Source organism: Megascapheus bottae, chromosome 16 (assembly GCF_031878675.1).
Source record: "Megascapheus bottae isolate mThoBot1 chromosome 16, mThoBot2.hap1, whole genome shotgun sequence".
NCBI lineage: Eukaryota > Metazoa > Chordata > Mammalia > Rodentia > Geomyidae > Megascapheus > Megascapheus bottae.
In genome coordinates this window covers 34,336,769-34,362,102 of record NC_143524.1, presented here as the reverse complement: position 1 = coordinate 34,362,102, position 25,334 = coordinate 34,336,769, and the positions used below count along the sequence as shown (strand labels likewise).

At 37.2% G+C, this 25,334-nt stretch overlaps 1 long non-coding RNA gene across 2 annotated transcripts in view; it reads left to right on the top strand.

The window, feature by feature from the left end:
* The window catches only part of LOC150053141 (uncharacterized), a 92,863-nt gene that overhangs the window by 64,865 nt on the left and 2,664 nt on the right, over positions 1–25,334 (top strand). The window contains exons 1-3 of one of the 2 annotated variants that reach the window (XR_016538073.1): positions 19,071–19,100; positions 21,626–21,661; positions 23,862–23,953. This is a non-coding gene — a long non-coding RNA (uncharacterized LOC150053141). Of the gene's footprint in view, positions 1–19,070; positions 19,101–21,625; positions 21,662–23,861; positions 23,954–25,334 lie in introns of those variants that run through there. The other variant, XR_016538072.1, reaches the window with a different exon arrangement.

The following is a 25,334-nucleotide window of genomic DNA, read 5'->3' as shown; positions in this document are numbered from 1 at the left end:
AACCAGGGAAGGTCAGAGCAACCTTCATTCTGATGTAGGTTTAAAGCCTCAATATATCAAAACACCAGTCTTCATGGTACTGTGTTTTGGGTCATAACAAATCCAACCAGGTACATTCATCCAAACCAACTCACTATAAAAGAGCCCGGTGGGTTCTATTCTCCATTAAAATAATTTCTAAAGCAAAGGGTATCTTTTACTTAACCATGGCACATTTCTCTTAGTAAAGACCTCTGCAGTACAGTCTTGGAAGTTTTGATACTAATACTGAGAAAATAAATAATAATGACTAGTTAAACTGTTGAAAAGTCAAAAGTTTCTATTTGTTTTTAATAAAATTGAAAAGGGACCTAATCAAGATGTCATCTTATAGATTACTAAAAATTATCTAATAAGCTCAAGAGTGGTTTAAAGAACTGACATTTTGCTAATATGAAACTTCTTCCTTCCTGTTCTCATTATTCTTTATGTCAGTGGTGTTTCTCAACTCTTATATTCATTAAAACAACTACAAAAATAGTAACAGAACAGCTGCTGAGCTTTTTTTTCCATTTTAATAACAAGTATTGCCCATAGATACTGGAACTGATTAAAAAATACCCATCCATCTTCTTAAGAGATGTGTTTCCAGTAAAAATTGACTTTTTATATTAGTAATTATTTAGCAATATATGTACCAGATTTATGATATTTTAATGACCTTACTATCAATAATATTTGTAACAATTATTCACTTCAGAAGAAAAATTTATTCTTACCACATTATAGATATGAAAACTAAAAATATATCAAATTCAGAAGGAGTCAGAAGAGATGAATAAAAGATTCTCAGGCAGAAAATGTAGTACATTAGGATGAAATTCAAGGGGAAAACACAATGTAAAATTTTTGACAGTTGAAGAAGTGCCTTTAAAATTTTTTAAATGGATGATGTCATTGTTAAATTGCTATGGCATTTGGATTCCCAAGGCTGTATTTAAAAAGAGCAATTTGATAGCTTAAAATGTCAATATTTATAATATATTGGAAGTTCATGCTTTACAACTATTTTAACTTAGCAACAGTTTATGTTATCACCTAGAATAATGAGTAAGCAAAATTGAACTAAGTAGGCTTTCAGTAATGGCACTTAGTTTCAGTTTCCTACTAAGAGAAAGTAGACATAATTATACTAAATTTACAATGTATAAATGAAATAATGCATGCAAAGGTCATAACATGAAGTAATGATGTTCGTTATTGTCCTTGCTTGTAATATGAAGATACTGAGTTAAATTGACCTGCCTAAGAAAAACAGCATAAGGCCAGCTCCAGCTCCAATAAGAGAAGACCTTGTGGAAACCACACCATACAGTCAGCATACCTAGGATAGCTAAATACAGGCAAAGAATCCCAGAACATCAGGGACTTATCTGGGTGCGACTTACTTGGGCTGGACTAGTGCAGAAAGCCAAGCAATTCCCCAGTCCTCCATAGCTAAACAATGTTTATGAATTTTAGGAATTGAAACTTAGTCCTACACACAGACCTATGTGATTTTTCTTTTTAAAAAGATTTGTCCTTTAGTCAGGCACTGGTGGCTCATGTCTATAATCTTAGCTACACAAGAGGCTGATATCTGAGGATCAGAGTGGGAAGTCAGCCTGGGCAGGAAAGTTGTAAGAGCCTTATCTCTACTTAATCACCTAAAAACTGGAAGTGGAGCTGTGGCTTTAAGTGTTAATGTATTAGCCTTGAGCAAAAGTACTCAGGGTCAGTGCCCAGGCCCTAAGTTCAAGCCCCAAGACAAAAATTTAAAAATAAAAGAATTGTTCTTTAATCACAGTTGGGGAAATAGAACTTATTGGAGGTTAACTAATTAACAAGGTAAACTAGAAAATGCATAAACCCAGTAAAGTAATGGCAAGCTAGTAAATGCTAGTAAACGCAGTCCTACCTCCACTCAATTCTGGGTCTATGGGCTGTGTGAAAGCGGCTCATGTCTGTAATCCTAGCTACTCAGGAAGCTTAGATCTGAGACTCATAGTTTGAAGCCAGCCCAGACAGGAAAGTCTGTGAGATTCTTATCTCCAATTAACCATCAAAAAAATTAGAAGTAGAGCTGTGGCTCAAACAATAAAGCACTAGCCTTGCACCAAAAAGCTCAAGGTTAGTGCACAGGCACTTATTTTAAGCTCCAAGACCAACACAGACACACACAGACAGACAGACAGACAGACACACACACACACACACATCCCACAATATAATTCTATATGTATATGAGACATTCCTTTCTAAGAAGGTTGTGGCATGAAGGACTATTAAACTCGATGCATAGGTCCTAGGAACAAACTTTTGGGTGGGTTTCTAAAGCTCTACTTAGGGACCAGAAGAACTCACTAAGGCCCTGGACATCTCAGGGTGAACTCTAGGTCACATCAGTGCCAGAACCTGTGTAATACCAAGTCAATTGTCAGCTCTGTCTTTTCATTTCCTGGAAGGAATGACTTGTTCGAATTTGGCTAGCTGTTGGTTGTATTATTATTATTAGTTTTTAGATGTATGTAGTCAAGGAAATTCAACCTGTGCCCAGCTTGATGTGAGAAATAATAGTTTCCATAAGTCTGAAACTCTGAGCCATCTTGGTTCAGAAATAGAGGGGGAAACACACACGCACACACACAGAGGTATATATGCAAAAAAAAATCTTCAGGAGTAGGAAAACAAGAGTCAGATTATAGAGGAGCTCAGATGCTATTGCCAAGATTTTTCAACTTAGTCCAACACAGAGGGGAATCATGGGACATTTAGGACTACAGAATGTACATCTCTTACTAGTATGCCAGTAGGAACTGGAAGTTAATTTGAAAGAGGAAAAATATAGGCCCTAATTAAATGACTAATATAAGGGCTCAATTTTGAGTAGTGGCAGTAGGGTTGGGAAGCAAGAAACAGGTTTTTTTCTTTTTCCTTTTATTGTATTGTCTTGCTTCAGAATAACCCACAGGAACATCTAAAAACCAAGGCAGATTTCTAGTCCAACAAGAGGAACCTATTTTAATGGGTAAGCCATGGAACTTACCTTTTCATTAAGTACCTTAGGAGATCCTTTTGTGCATTGAAATTGGAAGCGTTAGGATGAGAAAATTATTAGGAAGCAGTATGGGCTGTATTACTAGTGAGTCAAAAACTTACTGCATACTCTGGATTGGGCAACCAATGGTAAAATTAATTACTAATTAGCTAAAAAGGAACCATGCCTTAGGTAAGGGCCCTATACCAGAATGAGACATGGGGATTCTTCTACATATGAGTTATTAAGTAGTGTTCTTGAAAGATGTCTGTCACAAGGCTTGGAAGAAACCAAACTAAGAAGGGATTCTGCTAAGCCTGCACACAGGAGGAACTCTGTGTGGAAATGGTTTTGGTAATTTCTTTGCCTCCAGTAAGGATGATACTGGACTTTTGCAGCCAGACCCCAGGCTATTTTCAATGCCATAGCTGATCCTGTAAAAATATTAGTTTGGGTGCTGGTGGCTCCGGCCTGTAATCCTAGCTACTAAGGAGGCTGAGATCCGAGGATTACATTTCAAAGCCAGCCTGGGCATGAAATCCCTGAGAATCTTCTCTAATTTACCACCAGAAAACTGGGAGTAGCTCTGTGGCTCAAAGTAGTAAAGTGCTTGAGGAAAAAGCTCAGGGACAGTGTCCAGGCCCAGAGTTCAAGCTCTATATGTGTGTGTGTGTGTGTGTGTGTGTGTGTGTGTGTGTGTGTGTGTGTGTGTGTATAGTCTTCTTTTTTATATTTTTTATTGTAATTAATAAAAGGGTTACATGATATTTGCCAGATAGAAGGTGCATTAATTCACATACATTGATACCCTTTCACATGTCTTGGTACCCATTACCCTCCCCACCCCCACCCCCACCCCCCCGTCTTGGTTTTCCCCCCTTCCCTATCAAATTTCAAATAACCAAATACAAATAAATTCAATATATCAGATAACAAAGTGAGATACTGTAACAATATGAGATACCCAAGGGACAGCAAAGGAGATGAGAGATAACATAGTACATTAAGGACAACAATCATTCATTATATGGCTTTTGTTTCAATATCCTGGAGGTCCTTTCAATTAGCTTCATACTATATGGCCTTATGTATCAAGGTTTTGCTCTATTGCAGATCTCTGCTAGTGGAGCACAAGGTTTCTACTGATTATGACAAATGAGGGAAACCATTGAGCCTAAGTTCCTTTGAGTCTGGCTTACTTCACTTAATATGATTTTTTCTAAGTCTTTCCATTTCCTAACAAATGGGGCGATGTCGGTTTTTCTGACAGCAGCATAGAATTCCATTGTGTACAAATACCACAACTTGTTGATCCACTCATCAACTGAGGGACATCTAGGTTGGTTCCATATCTTTGCTATGGTGAATAATGCTGCAATGAACATTGTTGTGCTAGTGGATTTAGTATGTCCTTGTTTCTGGACAATTGGGTAAATGCCAAGTAGTGGAATTGCTGGGTCATAGGGGAGTTCTATGTTTAGCCTTTTGAGGCACTGCCATACTGCTTTCCATAGAGGTTGAAGGAGTTTGCATTCCCACCAACAGTGTAGTAGTGATCCCTCCTGGCCACATCCCCTCCAGCATCTGTTATTATTCGTTTTCCTGATCCTGGCCATTCTAACTGGAGTGAGGTGGAATCTTAGAGTTGTTTTGATTTGCATTTCTTTTATGACCAGAGATGTTGAGTCTTCTATTTTAAATCTTTAAAAGTTTTCTTACATGCCTCAGAATAAAAACCATACTCCTTAAAATGCCTAGAAGACACTATATGATTTAGACTTCCTTGAAACTTCCCTTACCTCTGCTATCAAAACTCAATCACTTGCTGATTGCTCATTCTGTTCAGTATCTCAAACACTAAAGATGTGATCCTACTCAAGGCCCTTACATGTGCCTTAATCTCTATCTGGTAGGCTCTTCCTCCAGGTATCTGTATGACCCTCTGCCTTTATGTTTTTACAGAAACAAAACCTTCCCAATGAGACCTTTCCCTGGAACACTATATTTAATCTAAAAGTACATTTCCTCTAAAATACGTTCTAAAATGTGTGTGAACATTAGATGATCTGCATATTTTATTTTTGTCATCTCTTGCAGAATTTAAGAGGGTAAAAATAATCATAGTGTTGTGTTTTACTGTACTATATCCAGCACTTAGTATAGTGTCTAGCATAAACAAGGTACCCAGTAAATATATTGTCTGAACAAAATACAGAATAGATATTATAATAAAAATAATTCAAGGGAAACTTAAGTTGAAGACCATCTTTATGAACCAAATGGAGATTTATGATCTGGATGCAACAATGAAAACATGGACAAATAAGTGTTTAAGGAGAATGTCTGGAGGGTATAAATCAATTGATTTCATCCTGGAACAAATCTTCTGACTGCTTTGCAGAAAGCATGGGCTCTGATATATGTGAATTAGTGCTTCATGAATAGCATGGAAGTTCTTTAGTCAAATAAGCTTGAGGAATTCAGAAAAAAATCAAATGAAAATGTAATGTGAAATCTTCTTTGAAGAGAACTTATTTGTACAGAATACTTCTATAGTCACTTACTTTAAGACATAATCTATGTGACTTGGCCTATGAATTTCTGTTCATTCCGTGACTCAGCTGCATTTTTTTTTGTTTTTTTCTTTTGGTGACATCCTTCTAACTGCTATGCTAGGGGAATCCAAAGCCAAAGATTTAGACTTAGTGTGCTGTTTCTTGGAACTTGGATCTACAAGTTAGTTAAATCAACCAGATGGGAAAACCACAACAAGCACACTGTTCTCACAACTGTTGAAGTGCCCTCTGGTGGAAATAGAAACAAGAATACGCTCCTGGCATCCACCTAAACACTTGTAGCTGTTTAATTTTAATTTCCTATGTATAAAAATGAAAGTAAGGGCTAGGGAGTTTGGCCTTCTGGTAGAGTGCTTGCATATCTTGCCCAAGGACCCAGATTCCATTCCTTGGTACCACATACATAGAAAAATCCAGAAGTGGTGCTCAGGCTCAAGCCTTGAGACAGCCCAAGAACAGTGAGTGCTCAGGCCCTGAGGTTAAGCATAATAATAATAATAATATTAATAATAATAAATTAAAATTCAGTTTCATTGGCTCCATTTTAGTGCTTATCAGTAAGGTGTTTAGTGGCAATGCAAGTGGATGGTAGTTACAGAATCTTTCCACCCTTGAGCAGCATGTATTAGATCAGAATCAATTAGCTGACATGTTCTAAGTCTGTAGTCACAGTCAACAACTATTCCAAAGCTAGTAAAATATATAGCATTCTGTTTTAACAGGAGCAAGTGGTTCAAATTATGCAACCTAAGAAATTTTGTTACAGCAATAGAAATAGACAAATATAACTCCATTGATTTTTCTTTTCAAAGTCCTTTTCTATTAAAAGATTTTAGTAACATTGATTTTTTTACATCATTTTTCAAAAGTCAAGTTAAACAAACAAGTATTCAAGAATGGAATCTATATACAATCACTGACACATACATTTAAGAACAAAATTACAATTAAGCTGAGGCATTGTATGTCATAGATACATATCGATCTATATATCAATATATCTATAGAATATATATCCCATCATAGACTTATATGTCTATATAGTTATATTTATATCTCCAAGTTCATGTTACTGACCTTGAGTACCTGAGTATTGAGTCATTGCTCTTGTACAGTTTGGATCTAATATCCACATATGAAGGAGACAATGCCCCTTTTGTCCCTTTGGTCTTGGCTTATCTCACTTAACATGATTTGCTCTAGTTTCATCCATTTCCAGGAAATGCCATTATTTTATCTTGTCTGGTGGCATGTAGAATTCCATTGTATATATGTACCACATTTTTTTTGTATCCATTTATCTCTAGTGGGGCATCTAGGGTTGTTGTTTCCATCACTTGGCTATTGTGAATAGTGCAGGTGTCCTTATGATATCCTGCACATGGCTGTGCAGGTGTCCTTATGATATCCTGGGTTATGAAGCTCAGGATAGATGCCTAGTAGTGGTATGGCTGGATCATAGGGAAGTTCTAGTTTTGTTTTTGGTTTTTTGTTTTGTTTTTGAGAAACCTTCAAACTGCCTTCCAGAGTGGTTGTACTAGTTTACATTCCCATCAGCAGTATAGTAGGGTTCCTCTTTCTCCACATCCCCACCAGAATTTGTTGTTGTTTGAATTCAGAATATTGGCCATTCTGATTGGGGTAAAGTGGTATCTTAGGGTTGTTTTTATTTGCGTTTCCTTTATGGCCATGGATGATGAACATTTTCTCATATATTTCTTTGCCATTTTAACTTCTGGTAAATCTCTCTTTAGTTCCCTTGCCCATTTAGTGATTGGTTTGTTGGGTTTGGGGGGATTCGTTTCTTGAGTTCCCTGTAGATATTGGATATTTAGCCTTTGTCGGATGTATTGTTTGTAAATGTCTCTTCCCAATTGGTTGGCTTTCTACTTGAATAGCTACATCTTTGTCTTTGCTGAAACTTTTTATTTTTAAGTAGTCTCATTTGTCGTCACTCTCCAATCTGTTGTGACCTTGGGACTCTGTGCAAGGGCAAGAACCTGTGCCCTTGAGTTTCAGTGTCTCTCCTACTCTGTTGTGTAGCACTTTCAAAGTTTCCAATCTGACACTGGGTTCTTTGATCCATTTTTGAGTTAATGTTTGTGCATGGCAATAGGCTGGGATCAATTTTTAGTTTTCTGCATGTGGCTGCCCAGTTTTCCCAGCACCAATAATTGAAGGGGCTGTGTTTATTCTATTGTGTAGCTCTGGCTCCTTTGTCGAATGTAAGCAGACTATAAGCAGGTGATTTTATTTCTGGATCTTCTATTCTGTTCCATTGATCTTCTGGTCGAAGTCCTTTTTTAAGAAGCAGTCAGTTTCAAAAAAATTTACAGTTCCAGTTTAAATAAGCAAATATATTGCAATAAATATAATATTTTAGCATTCACAGAGGTATTATTTATAGAAAATTATTTTATTTCTATAAAATAGAGCTTAACAATTATTAAACCATTTTTGACTTATGGTAATATTATTTAGCTCCTGTGCTTTTTCCATTTTGTCCTTTTTTAGATGGGTGCTAAATTTTTCAATAAAAGCAATGGATAGGGTTCTAAGTTGTTCACTAAACCATTTCAGAAAAGGATTTTCAGTGCTAGGGACTGAACCTACAGCCTAGATGAGCACTATGTGATTGCTAAGAATGCATTCTAGCAATAGGCTACATATCCCCTGTCTTAAAGTGAGATTTTTAATTCTTGTTATTTTCTGTACAAACTTTCATTAATGTTCTTCTCTTTACCCTTCCAAATATCTGATATTTCATGATATTAAACATATTTGAAGGGCACGACTCAAATTTTATTGTAAGCTGTTGTTTTATGTTGATTTTGGATGTTGAACCTGATAGTGACGAAATCTAGTTAAATCATGTAGAGAAAGTTGAAAGAATTGGAAGCTAAACTTAGAGAAGACTCTACTGGGGCAATGAGAATTAGATCTGTTGAGATAAGCTTGTTTTCATCCTGCTTCAAAAGTCTTTAGCAGTTATGTAAAGTTCATCCTGATTCCAGTGTCTAAATCTTCTGCGTATAATAACTGCCCAGTAGGTAGGCGGCTAGTTTGGTTTTAAACAAAAAAACGTATTTTAAATAGTTGTACAGGGTGTTTTAATTCTACAAGTTAGATTGTAAGAACAATGTATATTGATCAATGAAGGTGACTTATTCTTCATAAATCCAGGGATTCAACAATTGTTCATCCAGAATACTTAACATGTGATAGACATTGCATGGGAACTTTGTGTTTTAGCAATGAAGAGAAATACTTTTTCTTGTGGAAACTGTGGATCAACAGAGGGATTAATTATTACTTGACATGGCCAATCTTCAGACCATTAAGAAAGTACATTGTGGGACTCATGGAAAAGAATTTTGGAACCATGGAAATGCCTGATTTATTTGAATTGTTTAAAATGTCTAAATCTGAATAAAGGCATATATTTACATATATTTAGATTAATTTCCAATGTGGAGATGTACAAAAATAAAAATATTCTTAATATTAGTGTTTTCTAATGTGGGGACTACAGACCATAAAGTATCGAAAGAGTTATTTCAGAGGCATTAGGCATTTGTTTTTATAATTTCTGGCAGCACTAGGATTGAATTTAGGATCTCCTGCTGATTAGGTAGATGATCTATCCCTTGAGTCACTCATTGTACCTTTTGCTTTGGCTCATTTTGGACGGAAGTCTTCCTTTATACTGAGGCTGGCCTGGGCTGCATCCTTTTACTTGTGGTTCCCTGTGTTGCTGTAGATAACATGTTAGGTATCATAGTACCCAGCCATTAAATGAGATGGAATCTTATAAACTTTTATATCCAGACTCGCCTTGAACTATAATCTCAAGATCTCTCTCTCTCCTTATCCTTGAGCCACTGTACCTGACAAACTTTTTTTTTTGTCATTCCTGGCTTGGGCTCAGGATCTGAGCATTGTCCTTGGGTTTTCTTAAGGCTAGATCTCTACCACTTGAGCCATAGTACCACTTTTGGCTTTTTTTCTATGTATGTGGAATTGAACTCTGGACTTCATGCATGCTAGGCAAGCACTCTACCACTAAGTCAAACTCCCAGTACCTGACAAACTTTTAAAAATTATTTTTAGATAGAATCTCAATATGTTGCTTAGATTGGCCTGAAACTTGTAATACTCCAAATTATACTTCCTGAAATGCTGAGACTGCATGTGCCACCATACCTAGCTTAGTAATTGCCTAAGACTGATTATCAGCCAGGCATTGGTGGCTCATGACTGCAATCTTAGCTACTCAGAAGGCTGAGATCTAAGGATTGGAGTTCAAAGCCAGCCCAGTGAACTAAAATCTGTGAGACTCTTATCTCCAATTAACCTCCAGAACATTGGAAGTGGCTTAAGTGGTAGAGCGCTAGCCTTGAGATAAAGAGCTCAGGGACAGCGCCCAAGCCCAGAGTTCATGCCCATGACCCACCAAAAAAAAATTGATTACCGAGAATCCCATACTTATATAAGTAATCACTGAAATCTTCATGTATTTACTCAATTGTCCATTCAGTATGTATGTGTGTGTGGTGCTTTTCTAAAAGTTGGCAAGAGTAGGAAACATTGAAAAAGTATTTTCAAAGTTTGAATTATTGATTCATAACATAGAATTTACTTCATTTTTTAAAATCAAAATTTCAGGTGTCATATTCATGATTCTTATTCCTTCTTTCCTTCCTTCCTTCCTTTGGCTTTTTATGGACAAAGTTGATATACAAATTGCTGGGATATACAAGATACTTTGCAGGCCAGGATAACTTAAAAGTTTTGAGGTATTTGATGATGCCCTGTCATTTTGAATGAAATTTAACTTGACCAAAAGTCACACTATTTTGCTATATTCAAACACACACACATATACACACACATTCACACACATATTTCTTTTATTTATAGCAGTTAACTTAAAATGAAACAGTCTTGTTAAAAATAATGAGATTCTGTTTCTATGGTAACAGCACAAGAACCATCCACAAAGGAGATTTGAAAAACTCCATAACCTGTCCTATGAATTCTGCGATTGTTAATGATCTTAGGAGAATGGGAATTCTAGTGGCATATGATATCAGCAGTGAGGGAAAAAATATTGAACTTCATTCTTTGTCCCTTTTTTGACACAGGGAAAATGTGAGACTCATTAGCCAAAGATGTTATCTTAAAGTGTAGTTGTTGGACCAGTGAACAGTGAGCTATCCCAGCGTTCTGTTGCACTCATAATATAACAGTGTTTTCTTCATTGATCTGAGATATAAACTGATACAATCAACACATTATTGTGGATATTCTGGCAGGTCTTCTTAAGAATTGAAAGACAGTCTTATACTCTACAAATAAAGGAGGACTTTACAGTATTAATATACTTAAATAGCATGTGTTAAAAAGGACAGAGAGGGTCAGCATGAAATATAGTAAACATGAAGTAAAATAGAAAGATTCTGGCAGCAGTTACCCACTGCTGTCTAGGAAATAAAGATACGATAAGTTGTTACTTTTAAATTTATTGTGGGATAATATTGTGTGTGTGTGTGTGTGTGTGTGTGTGTGTGTGTTTGTGCGCACACACACACACATGCATGTGCACGTGCCAGTCTTGGGGCTTGCACTCAGAGTCTGGGTGTTGTTAATGCTTTACTACATGAACCACAGCTCCACTTCTGGCTTTTTGGTGGTTGATTGGAGGTAAGAGTCACTTGAACTTAGCTAACTGGGCTGGCTTTGAACTGTGATCTTCATATTTCAACCTCCTGAGGAGCTAGGATTATGGATATGAGGCTGGAAAGAGATTTTTTAAACATACTGAATAATATTCTGTTTGTACTTGGTGACTAATTTTGTGTTTAAATCTCTAAATTTCCCTGTTGACTAATTAGCTGCCAAGAAACAGGCACAAGAATACATTCATGTGAAGTATACAGTGCAGTGTAACAGTGTATTTTCACTGGAGATTTGATCAGTGACTTAATAACTATGTGTATGCTTAATAACTACGTGTTTTTTGCTCCAATTATGAAGTTTGACCTTCTAGATGGTGTATAAGTTATCGAAAATTGGAGATTTATCAGTTTGGATTCATGGATAAAATTAAGACTGAGAAAGTAGACTACTATCTTTGACAGTGATGTCATTCGCTCCCTGATAGCCTGAGTGACTAGTTATTCAACCTACATATCTTTTCTTTTACATACTTTAAACATAGCTCTTGAACCCAGAAATAAGTTACATCTTTGGGAATATGGGAAAGTAGTTTCTGTTATATTTGTTTGTCAGGAAACAATTTTTCTAGTCAGATGTAGGGCTTTCTCTCCACTCTACCTCATCTAATTTCTAAAGTGATATGTATATTGGCATATATGATTCTATAAAGTACAGACTTCAGAAAAGATAATTTCTTTCTTTCATTATAGCTGCTAGTTAAATCTTTCAGATATGAACCACTTATGTGTGATGACATTCGGGAACTTCATTGCTGTTGTACTTAATATGTCATTTGAATGGGGGAGTTAAGAACAAGTAGAAAAAATGTTTTAAAGAGCTTCCTTGGGCTTTTGGCTTATATTGTATTGATTATCACAGAGGAAGCTTGGACTATAATAAATTATGTCAGATCTAATGTATACTTATTAAAGTGTCTTGTAACATTTACCAGTTGGTAAGCAGGGTGGGGAGGCTAATGAGACTGGGTTGTGAGGATCTAAGGTAGCTTAGGCTTGTCCTTTCAATAGAATGTTTGATATGAGATCTGAGAGCAGGTTAAAAATAGAAATATTTATATCAGTAGAAAGATTAAGATACTTCATTATCTCTAGATGGGATAAAAATGGTAAGGGAAGTGTGTTAAAGGGGTAGATTGGAAGCTTCCTTTGTTTGACTCTGTATGAGAAGAATCAAAGTAATAAAGGAGAGACTACATCTTAAAGAGAGATGACAGGAAGAGCTTCAGAACCATGAAAGAGGGACAGGGCTGCTGAAAACAAAGAGGAAAAAAATATGAGCCAATCTGTATTGCCAACCATGGTGGTGGGGTAGGGATAGGGAGAAAAAGATACTACTACAAAGGTCAGCAGGTAGCCCTGGCAAGAGATTGGCTCTGGCTAGTGATAAGCCCACATTTCTGTAAGCCTCAGCCTATTGTGGGGACTTTCTGTGGAAGTGAATACTCCTGCATATGAGTTTACACTTGAGAAGAAAGACATTTTGATATTCCCCGAGAGCTATAGCCAGGCATCATCTTGAGAAGGCTGGGGAAATGAACACTTCTGGGCATCCAAAAAGCAAGGAATAGCCATGGCTCAAGAGAATATTGTATCTTTATACCTGTGTGGAAGATGACTACAAGAGGAGTTACGGAGAGAGAAGGAATTTCTTACATGGACCTACTACTTGCTGAGGTGTTTCAGCAGGGGGAACGTTTAACAGGGACTTTAGATTATAGAAGATAGTAACAAACATAACATGTTACTGGCACAAACATATATAACCAATTGAATACAATAGAAGATACAGAAACAAACCCATAGAGCTATAATCATGTGATTTCTCAAAAAAGGAACAAAAAATATTGCCAGTATCTTCAATAAATAATAGAGGGAAACTGGATGTCCATCAATAGAAGACTGGAATGAGATCTCTCTCATTCTTTACAAAAGAATCGATTCAAAATGTACCAAAGGCCTTAATATGAGACCTGAAACTGAAACAATTTTAGGTAAACATAAACTACTTGGAGATACAGGCATAGAAATCACATTTCTTAAAAGGACTCCAGGAATAAGAGTAATAATTAAAAATGGAACTATACAAAATTGAAAAGCTTCTAGCTAGGTGCCGGTGGCTCACACCTGTAATCCTAGCTACTCAGGAGGCTGAGATCCAAGGATCATGGTTCAAAGTCAACCCCAGGCATGACAGTCTGAGTCTGATCTCCAATCAGAATAGCAATCATTAAGAAAACCACAACTATGCTGGTTAAGGATATGAGGGGAAAGAAAGCCTCAAACACTGTTGGTGGGAATGTAAATTAGTGCAGCCACTGTGGAAATCAGCATGAAGACTCCCCTAAAATTAAAAAGAGAACTACCATATCATCCTGCTACATCACTGTTGAGCTCATACTTGAAAGGATGCATGTCAGTACACAATAAAGATACATGCATGCCCATATTTATTGTAGAAGACTATGAAAGTTACGAGCAAGATATATTAAGAAGAGCTATGTGCAGGAGGGCTAGCAGTAATAAGGAAATATTATTAGGTTATTACATGCCCATCTAGGAAAAGCAAATAACCCCTTTCATATTGTAAAATTAGTATGCACTAATAAAAAGTAAAATGTACTGCAGGTGGTTTATGCCTGTAATTCTAGCTACCCAGGAAACTGAGATCTGAGAATTATAGTTCAAAGTCAGGTCAGTCAAGAAAGTTCATGAGATTCTAATTTCCAGTGAACTACTAAAAAGTCAGAAGTGGAGCTGTGGCTCAAGAGATAGAGTGCTAGCTTTGAGCAAAAAAAGGTCAGGGACAACACTGTGGCCCTGTATTCAAGTCCCAGAACAGGTACCAACACACACACACACACACACACACACACACACACACACACACACACTTACATGTGGAATAAAAACCCAGTGGCTCACACCTGTAATCCTAGCTACTCAGGAGGCTGAGATCTGAGGATTGTGGTTCAAAGCCAGTCGGGCACTAAAGACCTAAAGACCATGAGACTCTTATCTCCAATTAATCACTAAAAAACTTGAAGTGTGGCTTGGCTCAAGGGTAATGCGGTAGCCTTGAGCTGAAGAGCTCAGGGACAGTGACCAGGCCCAGAGTTCAAGCTCCACAATCAACAACAACAACAAACCCAACCCAAATGGTAATAGATCCATTGACTACATATTCAGAAGAAAACAAGAACACTTAGTGGAAAAACTGACTTCCTGGAATTGGAATTACTATCACATATTTCAAAAATGGATTTTATTTTCAAAAATGAAAAAGGCTTTTGCTGATTTCTGATAATAGCATTAATGGGATTAATGGGAAAGATCATGGTATAAGTGCACATCTATCTATGCATAATACACCATTTACTGAAATGAAGCAAATAACAATCTAAGAGAAAGATCTCAATGATGATACCAGAGCAGGCTTTATCTCCATAATAATCTCTGAATAAAGGATGCCAAGCATAGGGCAGCACATCTGCTTTTCCTGCTCATGAGTACTGAGGACTCAACTGTGGGAAGTGGTAGAGAGGGAATTGAAAACTCAAAGTAGTGATTTCCCATGAGAGGAGCAAATGCTGGTGTTGCAAGTCGACTCCAGAAAGAATGGAGAACATCTTACTTGGAAAGGAAGAAAGCAAAGAAATTTCTTGAATAAGTAGCGACATGCTTTTATTACCTAACTTCCTGTACAATATTGCTCTATGAAAATCTTCAGTATAGCTGTGGTCAAGAAATGATACTATTGGGCCGGGAGTTTGGCCTAGTGGTAGAATGCTTGCCTAGCATGCATGAAGGTCCAGGTTCGATTCCTTGATACCACATATATTAAAAAAAGACGAAAGTAGTGCTGGGGCTCAAATGGCAGAGCACTAGCCTTGAGAAAGCCTAAAGACAGTGCTCAGGCCCTGAGTTCAGGCCTCAGGACTGGCAAAAAAAAAAGAAAAGAAAAGAAAAAAGAAGAAATGATACCATTTACTCACAAAATTAAATACATATTTGCCCTATAAACAGTTCTCAATACTGAAGATAGATTTTTATATCAAATGTTGCAAAACAGTCAAAATTTTAAAGATGTCCCATTGGTATTCAAAAATGGATGAGGAGAGATTTCAATAAATTTAGGATGAATCTGCAGAATTAGATTTCCAGACTGGAGTTGCACCTTGGGAATGTAGGCAAACTTCAACTTCTTTCAAGAATTCCCAGTGCAGTATCAATTAGGATGTAGGATAAATCCAATTTGGAGTGTGTGTGTGTGTGTGTGTGTGTGTGTGTGTGTGTGAAATTTAGGAGTGGGCTACCATTAGGATCTGGGGTTAGGGTCAAAGTTAGGGATATGGAAAATAAATTATGGTCAAACTGAAAGCAAATTTTAGAACTACAAGCAGAGTAACAGGAAGATTGTGAAATCGAGTCTTTGCTATTAATAGCATGATTTGGGTACTGTTAGGGTTGGGGGGTAGCCTAAGTATTCCAGTTAGGATTAGGGACAGGTTGATAGAAAATATTGGGTATGATGGAAATCTATTTTAACAAGTATCCGTTTAAAGTTAGGATAAAAAAAACTAGTATCTATGTCATTTGTTTGGTTGTTTCCTTTTGTTAGCATTAGTTGGTCATTATTATTAGGGTTTGCTTTCTAGTTTAGGTTAGGGGTAAGGTTAGAGAAGGGTAAGCTTTAGGGAAAAAATTTTCCATTAGCAATTAGAGGTCAAAGAAGAAGAGAAATAGGGAACCAATGGCAGAGTTGGAATTAGAACCTCTAAGTGTTTATTACTTGTTGGTCTGTTGACCATTAATGGAAGACCATTAATTTTTTATCTAGGCATCTTTTCATTCTTACTCATTGAGTAGTTGAGTAGTTTGATGTTTATTTCTCTTCTGGGTAGATGAATATGTCACAATGTTTTATTTCCTGCTTTCAGACATTTAGCATTTTCATTTTCCTGGATTTCATGTATTATTTATTATTTTGAATAGTTGTAATAATTGAGATTTTTCCTGTCTTGTTCCTGGTGTTAAAGAAACTGCCTGTAATGTTTTGTCATTTTGTGTAGTTTTATTTTCCCACAGCGCTAGAGATTAAAACCAGGGCTTGGTGCTTGCTAGGCAAGTATTCTACCACTGAGTTGTAAGCCCTGGGTTTTTATCTAGTTTACTGATTCTCAGACACTTGCATGCCTGTGTGTTACCAACATTCTTCTAACTTGGATCTGGGAGTTGGGATTCAGTGGTAAAATGTTCAGAAGAATCCAGCAAAATAAAATTCTTCGGAAAGAATAGGGCTATTCTGTATTTGTAAGCCCTTTTCAATTATTAAGGCTTTAATGACTTTGATATGTGCCTTTTCAAACACCAAAGGTGAATTGGGCAGTAAGTGTAAAAATAAAAGAATAATGGTATTAAAATTGAATTATATTACTAGGCCAGATATAAGCAACAGAGCTAATGCTCTGAACAAAATCAAGGGCTTAGATTGAGTATATGATATTCATGTAATTGGTATATAAGTTGTGACTAAAATTATTTTTAAATTTGTGACCAAAATTGTGTTGCTAGATTTTTTTTCACATAGCAAGTAAGAACAATAAAAGGCATAATAACAATAACAACAATAATAATAATAAACCAACTACAACCATATCAAATGTGAGTAAGTTAGAAAGAACACAATCTTAATAAAATAGAATCTTCTAAGGTGAGAAAAATTAGTGTTTTAAGGAATCTACTATATTATTCTTTCTCATTCACCATTGAGCAGTGACAATGAGACAGACAGGTAGGTTTGGAAGCCTCCAGTACTGGCCCATCTTTCACCTACTGTAAGAAGATTCCCTCTTATGCTTTGATGGAATATTTGCAGAATTGTGATGCTACTTTTAGACCAATTTAACTAAAAATTATTCTTTGAAATTAGCTTTTTCTTATAATTTCAGGTAACAGTTGCCTGGATTGACACTTGAAAGCAACACAGACTGAATTTCTTGTCTTTCAAACAAATGCCTGGGAAAGATTTCAGAGAATGTTTTGTTTCCCTTTGCCTCCATCTCTGATTTTCTTTATGAGTGAAGTACATGTATTGGGTGGTAGGCAAGTGTATATAAATGTATTGACTGAAATATGGTAGATTGAAGGGAAAACTCAAATAATGTAAGTTCCTTAGAAAGGCAAAGTCAAAGTTCAACAAAATAAATACCCAGAATCGGGTACTTGAAAGGGGTAGGGTGGTGTCTAGGGGAAAAGGGTAGAGACAAAGGAAGAGAAGAGGGAGAAATTGCAGACAAGAGTTCAACATATATACCACAAAATTCGGAAGAGTGAGGGAAGAGGTAGGTTTGTAAAGGTGGGTGAGACTGTAGAAAGAGGTGACATTGATCAAGATGCATTGTGTTCAAAAACTGTTTAGTTAAGTGGCAAGGCTTTGTACAACTGCTTCAAGAAAATAACAAAAAAGAATGCTTAGTAAAAATGAGTCACAAAGGATAAAGAGAATGAATATCCTTGATTCTTTCTTTCAACGTTCTCTACTACTGATGTTCTTTAAGAGCTCTTGCTGCCTATTTCTCTGAATCTATTCTAGTTTGACAAACATTAATTTGTGGAATATATTGGTTTAAGCAGGAACTTCTGATAAATTTGAATGTAACATATAGATTGCCCAGATATTTTTTTTGAAAATCTTGCCTAAGGGAGATTTCATAAGAAGTAGCTCACCTTGTGTTGAAGTCGGGAGGAAGTTTAAAGGAATTAATGGTTATATAGAAATTGGCAATGAACAGAACTGAATTGAGTTCATTCTCCAGTATTTACTCTCTGTGCATCTTGGGATAAATTCCTTAATCTCTTATATTTCAAGTAATATTTAAAAGATTCAATTTATGAAGATCTTAGAATGGTGCCTGGTATGTAGAAACTGCCTAAGTAATATTACTTGATGTTTTTCTTATTATTCATTTTAGGAACTAGCATTGTGACTGCAATTGTTATTTGTGTATAGCCAGTCCAGAAATCTATTTAAAATACTGTTGAGGAGTATTTTGTAGCTATGGATTGTAGAATAATATAATGTAAGCTGAAAATATTTGGGCTCACGCAATGGGCTAAGAAAACAGTGAGTTTATGGGCAACTTTAGGATGTTTTTACTATTTGTTTCTATTTGAAATTTAATTCACATTTACCTAGGTATCTTCAAGAATTTCTGACCTCAAAACATTATCCTTTAATTCTCTTGTTAGTGTGTGTGTGTGTGTGTGTGTGTGTGTGTGTGTGTGTGTACACGTGTACGTGTGTGCACCTATGTGTGAGTGTGCCAGGCACTGTCCCTGAAGCTTTTTTGCTTAAGGCTAGTGTTCTATCACTTGAACCCCAGCTCCACTTCTGGCTTTTTTGGTGCTTAATTGGAGACAACATTTTCATAAGCTTTCCTGCCAGGGCTGGTTTCAAACCCAAAACCTCAGATCTCAGCCTCCTGAGTAGCTAGGATTATAGGCATGTGCCACCTGTGCCAGGCCTCTGTTGCCTTTTACTTGCTTCTTGTCCAGAGCAGGACAAGTAAATTATCTGATGGATGTGACTTAGGAGAATGTAACAGAGTTAGACTACTTCATAAGGCTCAACAATGATGCAATAGAAAGTGGATTTGCCTGTTTTCTGCGCTTGAGCTTCTTCCTGATAAGGAGTCAGTATGAAGAAAGGGGGGTGAGTCCTGCCTGAGAGAGGTAGGTGGCTGAGTTTCTATATTTTGGCTGCTTCCTCTGTGCTTACATAGTTGTGTCAGTTCAGTCCCTTATCTCCAATTTAGAAGGAAGTTTTATTTTGGATTGTGGTCCAAACGATTTTCTCTAACCTTTTAGCAAAGATGATTGACTTGATATTTGAGCAGTGCTGGGATCAAATTAGAGCCGGGGGCATGCTAGACAAGTGCTCTACCACAGAGTTTAACTCTGGTTCTGATGATTCACATTTTCATTTCTCTAATGCTAATTTATAGCCATGGTAACTATAAAATGAAAGTCTGATATTCATTTCACCTATTGATCAATGATGATTCATTCACTTATTTACCTATCCATTGATATGACCATTGTAAATGTGCTTACAATTTTACACAAAACTATAAAATACCTACTCCTGTGAGATTTGTAGCTGGGAAGTTAGGCCATAATGGCAACTTCTTTGTACAACTACTTAACAATAACAAACATATATATATATATTTTTTTTTTTGGTGGGTTATGGGGCTTGAACTCAGACTGGGTGCTGACAGGCTGTTCCTGAGCTCTTCAGCTTAAGGCTACCACTCTACCCTTCAACCAAGCCCCACTTCCCGTTTTCTAGAGGTTCATTGGAGATAAGAGTCTAAGGTCCTTTTGTGTCCGGGCAGGCTTTTTGCACCTTGATCCTCAGATCTCAGCCTATTGAGTAGCTAGGATTACAGGCGTGAGCCACCGTGCCTGGCTATATTTTAGAAATATATTATTAACTAACAAATAAAGCAGAGAGAAAGACTTTAAAGTGCAATGGGATGAGATTGAATTTTAAATTATTGGTCAGGAAAGGCATTCTTGAGAGGGGAAAGGAATGAAGGAATAGAAGAAGCAAGGCCTGAGCTGCCTAGGGAAGGTCTGAACAGTATATGCACATATTAGAGGGAGTGTGTGCAGTGATGGTCCATGTGCTCACAAGAACTTTGACACTGAAAACAAGGAGAACCTTTGAAGGAGTACAGGAGTGTCACAATATTTCTGTAATTTTAGCACTGCATAGAACATAAGATTCCTAGTCTTATGAAAATTATATTTTAGTAGAGAAGGCAGAAAATGAAAAAAAGTAAGATTTATGGAATAGAAAGTGTGGTCCATATACAGCCAATGGAAAGGATGTCAGGGCAGGAGAGCATGCTAAGCCTTGTGATGGGAATTCCTTTGGGGCAGCACAGTAGAGGGTGTGTGCGATGGAGGATGAAGATTACTGTAGTAACCAAGGTAGAAAAGAATGTATTTGACTGGGGAATAAAGTAGTAGCAGTGAAGGTGGTGGGACATATTTAGAAGACAGACATAACTGAAATACAGAATGAGAGAAATAAATCAAGTATGGTGCCAAATGTTTTGGGAAGAGTTACTGGAAGGATGAGGTTTCCTTTGATTATGTTGCAAAAGACTATACGAGGGGGCTGGGAGTTTGGCCTAGTGGTTAAAGTGCTTGCCTAGCATGCATGAAGACCCGGGTTCGATTCCTCGGCACCACATACATAGAAAAAAGCCGGAAGTGGTGCTGAGGCTCAAGTGGTAGAGCTCTAGCCTTGAGAAAGTCCAAGGACAGTGCTCAGGCCCTGAGCTCAAGCCCAGGACTGGCAAAAAAAAAAAAAAAGACTATACGAGGAAGGTAGGTTTTCAGAAAACTGGGAGTTCATTGTGAACCTACTAAATGTTCAAGTCCTATTAGGTAACCACGTAGAGATGTTGAAGAGGCTGACTAGAATGAAGGTCAAAGTGTCTGTATAGAATTTGGGCTTTTGAGTTACATTTAGTTTGATTCATCCTTATCCACTGGGAGGGAACAAGAAGTATCAAACCTGAAGTTTAACTACCTGGGTACTCATGTCGAGCTCTAAAGTTTACTTAGTGCCCTGGAGTCATTATTGAACCTCTCCCTCCCTCAGCTTTGTCATCCCTAAAATAGAGTGTTGTGAGATTCAAGTGAGTTCATCTTTCTCATAATCTTAACATTGTATCTTGCATGAAATAAGTACTCAAAATAAAATAAAAAAGTAATTGGCATTAATATTGCCATCTTTGTGCTAAGTAATCACTATTTGAGGAATTTTATTATATGTTCTTTATCACTCACAAACCTTAGGTGGCTGGCACTATTACTTCAAAAGGGCCTGAAGATGGCAGGGAAGGTTGTTTCATTCCTACTTTCTGGCAGAGCTGGGATTCAAGCCCAGGCAGTCTGGCTCCAAAGTCAATGAACTTCAGAATACCACATTGTACTGTCTCTTAAAACATGTTAACTATGGATATGATTCTAGGATATACCATCTTAATCTGCTTAAGAACCTGCTCAAAGTTCACCCAGAGTCTGGGATTTATCAATTGAACCTCTAAGTTGTATTGCTATTGCCAATATACTTTCTCAGAGTATAATTTTGACTTGCCCTAGGAATGACCTGTTTTTTCCATTTGCCAGGTATTATTGCCCTCTGTCTTTCTCTAATGTGCTACTCTGTTTTCTTCTAGTACTAGGCATTGAACCCATGGACTTCAATCTTCTAGGCAAGTATTCTACTTGGGCATTGGGAGTACACTAGGCAAGTGTACCCCCAGCCTTTTATTTATTTATTTATTGTTTGTTTGTTTTTCAGATAGACTCTAACTTTGCTTAGCTTAGAACCCCGATCCTTCTTTTTCTACCTCCCATATGGCTAGGATTATATGTGAACCAATGCTTTGGGGTCTTGTGCTCCATATCCTGTGCTTGAGTGATTAGTATTCCACTTTGGCATCTGCCAAAGAGATTCAATTCTGACCATTTTTGAGAAAAGATTCCTTTTTGTTATTGTTGCCAGTCCTGGGGCTTAAACTGAGGGCCTGAGCCCTGTTCTTGGGCATTTTCAAGGCTTGCTCTCTACTACTTGAGCCAGAGCACCACTTTCAGCTTTTTGTGTGTATGTGGTACCCAGGAATCAAACCCAGGGCTTCCTGCATGCTAGCCAAGCACTCATACCACTAGACCATGTTCCCCTGGAGAAGAGATTCCTGTTGAGAGTCTATCTCTTGTGGCTTCTGCCACTTGGGGGCATTCTTGCTTTGGCATTTCCTATCCATTCTTTCCTGAATAATTAATGCGTAGCTAACATCAACTCATAAACATTTAGGCTATTTTTTCTACATATACCACATAATTGCATGTATTTTTTGTTTTGTTTTGTTTTTTTTCTCTTTTCCTTATCTCTTTCCCCTTCACCTCAATTTCTCTCCCCCATTTTCAACTTTTTTTTTTTTTAAGACTAACTACACCAGAATGCTTTTGGATTCTTGATCCTCCTGACTCAGCCTCCTGAGCGCGGGGATTACAGGTGTGCATATTGTAGTAACCTGTCAGGATTAACTGTCTAATCCTGTTTTTGTTTTTTGTAAAACTACTTGGACACCTGCGTGTGTGTTTTCCTTGTGACCACCTGTGTGTGGTATTTTCCTAGTGAACAGAACCACCTGTGTGTGGTGCTCTCCTTTAAAAGCTCAGCCCCATGGAAGGTCAGGGCTGCTCTCTATCAGCCTGAAGGTGGCTGTGCTGCTATTAAACTGACTCCTAGCGCCATTCACTGAGTGCTGGTGACTCTATTGTTGGAGGGCTTGGGGGCCCCAAAATGGCTTGGATATTACACATACACTAATAGATTCTTTTAAGATTCATATCCAGTACCTTATTAGATAAAATTGCAAAAATTGGGAGAATGTAGCTGGGCACAGTGGCTCACAACTGTAATCCCAGCAACTCAGGAGGCCGAGATCTGAGGATCATGGTTCAAAGCCAGCCCAGGCACTAAAGAATGTGAGACTCTTACCTCCAATTAAGCTCTAGAAAATGAGAAGTGGGATGGGGCCGGGAGTTTGGCCTAGGGGTAGAGTGCTTGCCTAGCATGCACGAAGACCGGGGATCGATTCCTCGGTACCACATACATAGAAAAAAGTCAGTAGTGGTGCTGAGGCTCAAGTGGTAGAGCTCTAGCCTTGAGAAAGCCCAAGGACAGTGCTCAGGCCCTAAGCTCAAGCCCAGGACTGGCAAAAAAAAATGGGAAGTGGGGCTGTGGCTCAAGGGGTAGGTCAGTAGCCTTGAGCTGAAGAGCTCAGGGACAACTCCCAGTACCAGAGTTCAAGCCCCATGACCCACCCCACCCCCCAAAAAATTAGAATGATTTTGTCAATCATTCACTTTTAATCTCATAAAATTAAAAATGTGTAGACATAATCATGGTATATATAATAATTTATGGCACTAATTCAAGTGTGCTCTGAAAACAACTTTTTTTTATAAGAACAATTTCTTATAAAATTGAGAGTAAAACTCTACTCATTGAACACTGTAAAAAATAAAAATAAAAGTGGCATAAACTAGAAGTTGTCAAATAGCTGCTCAGGTGCCGATACAGTTGCTGCTTCTTATATTTTTAAGGGCTAAAAAAGTCAAAAGAAGAATGAGAATTTATGACATATAAAAACAAATACAGTTTGATGTAACCCTTCTATTAATTACAATAAAAATATATGGAAAAAAAATACAGTTTGAATGCCAGTGTCTATTGGCCATGGTTTGGATATTAAGTGTCCCTGAAAGGCCTATTTGTTAAAGGCTGTTCTGCTATTGGGACGTGGTGGAACCCTTAGTTAGTGTTGCCTAACAGAAGGAAGTTACTTCATTGAGTTCATTCCTTTTAACTGATTAAATTCTGGTCTCTCTCTCCTTGCTTCCCAGCTACCACAAAAGGTGCCCCATTATGATGTTCTGCCTTCCCAAGACCCCCAAACAACAGAGCCAACCATTCATGGTCTGGAACCTCCAAAACAGTGAGTAGAAATAAGCTTTGCTCCTTGAATTGATTATCTCAGCTATTTTTGCTAACCAATTTTTGCTGGAACATAGCCGATGTGTTCTTTCAGACCTTGTTGATGGTTGTCATCATGCAGTAGTGACAAAGTAATTGTGAGAGAGACTGTATAGCCTAAAAAGCTTTAAGTATTAACCATCTTGCCTTTTGCTGAATAAAAAAATGCTCCCAACTTCTGAAATAAATTCATAAGCAAATCACAAAAATTCTTGCCAAAGCCAGAGTTTGGCATCACCTGGTCAGCTGTCCTTCCACTCAACCAGCAGAGCATTTGATGGATGTTGCTGATTTTAATCAGAGTTAGCCTCATCAGAGAAAAAACATTTAGTATAATCCCATCCATCTCTCCATCGTTATCTTCCTATGCATTGCCTTTGAAAACAACATGATTTGTGTAAATAGATTTATTTAATATGGAGATGCATTTTTGAGCACCAAGAGGATTTTTTTCATAAAAATTATTATTGAGTTCTCTTATTATAAATTACTTTTAGGGTAAAAATATACTTTTAGGGTAAAAATCACAAAAGCACAGAAAAGCATAAATATGAAAATAAAAATCCCTAAAGTCTTACCTTTTAGAGATCATCATCATTATACTCAACTTATTTCATGCTTAAGATAAAGTTGATGTTTATTTAGCTTCTCTCCTATAAAGACAATTTTCTGTTGGTCCAAATGCAGTCGAAGAGCCCTTTGTAAGGTGAAAGCTCTTGGTTAGCCCACCATCGTACCCCAAAGGGGAGATCATTGTACAGATGATTAAAATCAGCTGAACTGAGGCTCACTGATTAAGATCAGACATTAAGGCTGGGGAGGTGTGAAAGAAGCCAGCAACTATGGTTATTGTTTAGATGTCTAGATTTCAGGTCAACTTCTATCAGGAAAAAAACAAAAACAGAAAAATGTTCTACTGTAGAAAATATTACACGAACATTCATTTATCCATCAACCAATCAGTGCGAGAGAATACACTTACTTTATTGCTACTGTAACAAATGAACACAAGCATAGTGACTTAGAACACTACAAATTTATTCTGTGGATATGTCTACAATAATAAACATCTATTTTAATCTAGATACAAAATTAGGCTCTGGGATTATGTGACATGAAAAGCTGAATTCTAGGCCAGAGGAAATAACTTGAGAGAAGTCACTGAAGAGTGATAAAAATGATGTATTTGAGAGATGGTTCAGTGGTTGGGATCTCTGTATTATAGGTAGGGCTTTTTGAATAAAACATTATGGCTTAAACAAAAATATCATTTTTTTTGAAGGTAGGTAAAGTGAAAAAGGAATCTGAGAGCAAGAGAGTAGTCAGGCCATGGACATACTTGG